Genomic DNA, 6,000 nt, shown 5'->3' with positions numbered 1-6,000 from the left:
CAATGCCCAAGATGGGGGTGAGGCTGTTACCATGTTATGCAAAGTTATTAGGACAGGACTAACTGGGAAAGTGAAGCTTCATTTGACTGGAAGACACTAAGAGAATGAGTCTTGAGTATTCCTGGGTAAAGAGCTCTCTGACTGGGAAGACCGCAAGCACAAAGGCCCTGCCGTAGGAACATGGGCATCGTATTTGAAGAAGAGGTTGACGTGGACAGCCAAGAGAAGGGTGTGGCTCTGTGGTAGGCTAAGAGGCAGAGTACTCGCCAAGTATGTGCAAAGCGCGGGGCTTGATCCCCAGTACTTCAGAAGGACAGGGGGAGGAGGAGAGGAGAGGAGGACTCAGAGATGGGTAGTGGCGGAGAGGGAAGAGGGTGCTTATGCCTTCAGTACACTCAGCTGCTCATTTTGCATCTATCAGTTTGTTTAACCCTTTCTACACCCAGAGAATTCCACGTCATTGAACAGTGGAAAAAGCCACGCCTCAGAAAGAGTAAACTACATGTTTATGGTCACACTGGTTAGGGCAGTGCTGGGACTCTATCTCTAATCTGTAGACATCCAGACCCCTACAATCAATTTGACTTTCAGTCCCACAGAATCTCTGGTCCCTGGTGTTCATGGGTACACTCTTTTAGCAGGGCTGCTCTGCCAGGCCCCTCTTACTCAACAATGGCCCATTCTTCTCCAACCCCTCAGCCTGGTTCTCTAGAACCCCAGAACTCAGAGCATTGTTCCAGAGGTAGCTGTGGCTTCCATGTGCTTAAATAGGGTTTCTTGGGAACACCCATTAGCAGACAGGTCCTGCTTTCATCACAAGGGGGAACTTAAGGCCTGCTCTTCAGAGCCCCACATCCCTTCTGAGGTGCCACGAAGCTGACTGCCCTAGTTCAACGTGGCCCAACAGTCCGAGAGTAACCCAGCTTCTTCCAGGTATGAGCTTGCTCTGATTGACAGGTGTCCTGCCTTCTGTTTAAGATGGCTACACATTAGGGTTGGTGCAATATCTTTATAGGCTCAGCATAACCCTACCCCAGACCTCTTAAATCGGAACCTACTGGGTTTGGAGTCAAGCATCACTATTCGTGAAAAACTCCACCAGGAAACTGTACTGTGGAGTGGTAACTGAAAACCCACTCAAATAGATGTTGTTGTGGGAATTAAATGAGGCCATCTAGTCACTCCAAGTCACTAAGCATCAAAACAGGGCCAGGCATGGGTCTGAGAGGTGGGGAAACAGCTATGAACAATTCTGTTTGCTTATATTTAACAACTTTAAAGACCCAGCTGCAGTGGTGCCTTATCTGAAATCTCAGCACTTGGGAGGTGGAGAAGGTGGGAAGATCACGCATATCTAATTAGCATGGGCTACCAAGTGAGTTCCAGACCAGCCTCGGCTACTTAGTGTGTCCATGTCTTTCAAAAGAAAATTCAAAAATGAAGCATAAAGTACCCAAGCAAACAAAACCAAACTGAAATATGAAATAAATACTGGTTACTCGGAGGGTAGAGTGTTACAGGGGAAGGTGAACGAGGAGCGGGCTTTGGAAGACTCCTCACCTGATGGCTGTTTTCTGAGCTGGGGTGCCTCCTGGTGCCCCTGGGTGAGTGCTCTCAGAAGGGGGCTTCTTAACAATCTTAGGAGCTGCAAGGGGTGAGAGAAACAAGTTGTGGGCAGAGGCAAAGTCCTAGGGTGCAGTGGGGGAGGGACCGAGGCCACAGGGCATTAAGGACAAGGTCTAGAGACATTGGACCCAAGAGAATAACACAAGTTTTGAACGATTTATGCTGGCAGATCACAGGAACCTTTCCAGAAACAGAAATGACTTGGTTTAGTTCATATTTAAAATGGAGATCTTTGACCATTGTGTGTCTGTCAGGAATTGAGGATGACAAAGAATAGAAGACCATCAAGCATCACATAGTTTGGATAAGAGCCAATGGCAGTTGGGATATGGGGGCCTTGGTGAAATCCTGGTGAACAAAATCCCACACAGCGACTGTTGGAGAACACCCCTTTAGTGCCAGCTCTTCTTGCTAAGGAAGGGTCTCTTTCCAGTCACTTCCCCTGAATTGGGGACTGACATTGAATCTGAGCTTGGAATTTTTAGGACTGAGCAGGTGAGAGGTGCTCAGGTGAGAGGGTTCCAAAGGGGCCCACAAAGGATTCGGGCCTCAGAAAGAGGCAGGGACAGAAAGAATGAGGTCCATACCCAGGTAGTGAACGGGCAAGGCAAGGCAGAGGATAGATAGCTGAAGGCACAGTGCCTGCATGGATGCAGAGTTTGAGGATCTCCCAGAGATGATGTAGAAGCATGCTTAGGTTCAGGGGACTCCCCTTAGAAAGAGCAAGAGGGACAGGAAGTGACAGCTTGGGAGAGGGATTATTTCCTCTTCACTCCTAGAGAATGTAAACAGTTCATTTATTTGCTTGCGTTAGCCCCATGTTCCCTGAACAAAGTTTTCTATCATCACCCTGCTTTAAAGGCTACACTGTCACCTTCCTCTGTCATTTTTCAATCTTTCCTGCCTGCTTTTCTCCCTCAGCCCTTATCAGTTTCTTCTCTGTCTTGCCTGCTTGTTTCCTTGCAGAACACAAAGACTCTAATCTGTTTCGTTCACTTCTGTGTCTTCTGTGCTTAGAAGGGACGTTAGCTCGTGTCAAAAATACTTAGTGAACAAATGAATGAGTGACTGTGGTTGTCTGAATAATAACGGTACTCACAGGCTCATAGGGAGTGGCACTAACAGGAGGTGTGACTTTCTTAGAGTAGGTGTGGCCTTGTTGGAGGAAGTAGATCACTGGGGATGCGTTTTGGGTTTTCAGATGTTCAAGCCAAAACCTGGTGTGGACAATGGTCTGTATTCTGTCAATTATGTTTTAAATAAATGCTGATTAGCCAGTAGCCAGGCAGGAAGTAGAGGCAGGACAACCAGACAGGAAGTAGAGGTGGGTCAAAGAAAACAGAAGAATTCTGGGAAGAGGGAAGCCGACTCCGCAGTTCTTTACCGGCCACAGAAGAAGCAAGATGTGACTGCTCCACTGAATAAGGTGCCAAGCCACGTGGTTAACACAGATAAAATAATGGGCTACTATAAGTTATACAAGCTAATAGGAAGCCTGACCTAATGGGCCAATCAGTTTATGACTAATATAGACCTCTGTGTGATTTCTTTGGGACTTAATGACTGCAGGAACCAGGCAGGACAGAAACCCTGACAACAAAACCCAGTGTCATTCTCTCTTCCTACTGTATAGGGATCCAGATGTAAAACTCTCAGCCCCCTCTCCAGCACCTTGTCTGCCTCCATGCTACCATATTTCCCACCACGATGACAATGGACTAAATCTCTAAACTATAAACCAGCTTCAATTAAATGTTTTCCTTTATAAGAGTTGGCAAGGTCATATCTCTTAACAGCTATAGAAGCCCTAAGTAAGATAGTGAATGAATTAACGAGACAGCAAGGTTGACATGGTGACAGCTGATGAAGGTGAATGTGGTGGTTTTAATAAGAATGACCCATACAAGCTCATAGATTTGAATGCTTGATCACCAGGGAGTGGCGCTATTTGAAAGGATTAGGCGATGTGGACTTGATGGAGGAAGTGTGTCACTGGGAAAGGTCTTTGAGATTTCAAAAGCCTAAGCCAGGTCCAGTGGCTCTCTCTCTTCCTGCTGTCTGTGGATCCTAGTGTAGAACTCTCAGCCTCTCTAGTACCAGGACTGCCTGCATGCTGTCAAGCTCTCTGCCATGATGATAATGGACCAACCCTCTAAAATGTAAGCAAGCCCCTATTAAATGTTTTCCTTTCTAAGAGTTACAGTGGCCATAGTGTTTCTTCACAGTAATAGAAACCCCGACTATAATAGAAGTTGGTACCAGGGACTGGGGTATTGTGACAGGCCTAACCATGCTGCTCATGGGCTGAATGTCAGCTTCAGGACTTTAGATTAGGAAATCAATTGAATACTTTAGGTGCAGTTTAATGGGCCATCCTAGTAGGAGCATGGAAGAGAGTGTTTCTGAAGGTGATCTTGAATATAGGGGCTCAATTCAGGAAGTTTCAGAGGGGAAGAATATTTGTAAGTGGTCTAAAGTCTGTTTTTGTGATATTTTGGTGAAGAATGTGGTTGCTTTTTGCCCTTGTCCTGAAGCTAAATTGAAGAGTTTTGGATCAATGGCACTGGCAGAGGAGATTTCAAGACAGCTTAGTATTGACTGTGTCACATGGTTATTAGTGGTCAGATCTATAATGAAAAAGAGTAAGCTGGGCAAGAAAAAAAATACAAAATGTACAGTTTGAGGAGGAAGGAAACATCAGGTAGTGTGATGGGGAGGAGTCCTGTGTTTAAGGAGATAAACAGATAAAGAAATGGAATAAAGGGAGTGGTGATTCCAGGGCAGGATCCCAATCATCTAAGCTTCCAAGTTGTGAAAAGGAATTGCAGAAAAACTTAAGCAATGAAGGAAACCATAGAAAAAAGAAAGCTGATGAAAATGTTTGAATGAGTGGGCTAAGTTCCAGTCCCTCTAAGTAGCAGAATTTGACAGCTCTGGCCACATGGTTCTATCTGTAGAGTCAAGTATAGAAGAAAGGAGCTGTGGAACCTCCCTCTGAGACTAAGGAAAGCCGCTGACTCAGGCATGTGTTAGGGGCGTCTCTACATGGAAACTTAGAGAGGCCGTTGTGTGAAACTGTGAAGGTGAAACCTGGATTGTGTTAGATATCCCAAGATGCTGGAAATGCCAGAGTTGTTTTATACCTCCCAGGAAGAGCTGATTACAGGGAGTGGAACCAGCACAAGAGAGAAAAGTGTGTTGCAGTCAACAAAGCTGAAAGGAGTTGGAGATCTGAAGAGCTCTTTGATATCATACATGGAGATGCAGAATTGGAAATTTTTCCAACTGGTTTTTGGTTTTATTTAGCCCAGTATTTCCCCACTTTATTTTTTTCCCCCACCTATTGGAATGGTTTTGTATATTTTATGCCATTTTTTGTTGGAAGTGTATGATCTGCTTTTTAAAAAATTTTTATTTTATAGGAGGTTACAGTTAAGAAATTGGCATGAGTCTCAAATGAGACTTTGAACTTTGGACCTTTAAACAGTGTTGAGACTCTTATCAACCATGGAGACTTTTGAAGTTGGACTGAATGTATTTACGTTATGATATAGCTACAACTCTATGGGGGACCAGGAATTGGAATGTGGGGGTTGAATAAGAATGGCTCCCATAGACTCATATTTCAATGCTTAGTCATTAAGGAGTGGAACTATTTGAAAGGATTAGGTAGTGTAGCCTTGTTAGAGGAAATGTGTCACTGGAGAGGCAGAATTTGAGATTTCAGAAGTCCAAGCCAGTCCCAGAGTCTTCTTGCTGCCTGTGAATCAAGATGTAGAACTCTCAACTACTTCTCCAACACCTTGCTTGCCTGCAGGCCAACATGCTCTCCACCATGATGATAATGGGCTAAACCTCTGAACCTGTAAACCAGTCCCAATTAAATTCTTTTATAAGAGTTGCCATGGTCGTGGTGCCTCTTCAAAACAATAGGACACTGACTAAGATAGTGAGTTTGTCTTACCAGCTAGTAGGGTCTGTTCTCCATGTTGTAGACCTGGGGCTCTGGAAGCAGACACAGAGTGCTTGCTTTCAGTAAGGTAGAAAGTGAAGAATGACATCTGAGATTGCCTCTCTGACCTTCTCATACAAATGGTAGCTTGCACACACCCACACATTCACAGGAATATGTGTACATACTATGTATGCCCACAATACATATACAAACAATAGCAGCACAGTCACTGAGATCAACAATTTATAAATGGGACCTCCTGAAACTGAAAAGCTTCTGTAAGGTAAAGGACACTGTCAATAAAACAAAACAGCAGCCTCTAGAATAGGAAAAGATCTTTGCCAACCCCACATCTGACAGAAGGCTAATCTCCAAAATCTATAAAGAACTCAAGAAACTAGACATTAAAATATCAAATA

At 44.5% G+C, this 6,000-nt stretch overlaps 1 protein-coding gene across 1 annotated transcript in view; it reads left to right on the top strand.

Annotated features, from left to right (window-relative positions):
* The first annotated feature begins 796 nt into the window (after positions 1 to 796).
* The window catches only part of Pdilt (protein disulfide isomerase like, testis expressed), a 33,846-nt gene continuing 28,642 nt past the window's right edge, over positions 797 to 6,000 (top strand). Inside the window, exon 1 of the mRNA XM_075972035.1 lies at positions 797 to 933. The gene's annotated coding sequence lies outside the window, so the exon portion shown is untranslated. The remainder of the gene's footprint in view (positions 934 to 6,000) is intronic.

This window comes from Microtus pennsylvanicus, chromosome 5 (genome assembly GCF_037038515.1).
Source record: "Microtus pennsylvanicus isolate mMicPen1 chromosome 5, mMicPen1.hap1, whole genome shotgun sequence".
Taxonomy (NCBI): Eukaryota; Metazoa; Chordata; class Mammalia; order Rodentia; family Cricetidae; genus Microtus; species Microtus pennsylvanicus.
The sequence above is the reverse complement of the archived record's forward strand: the minus strand, read 5'-3'. Positions and strand labels throughout refer to the sequence as shown.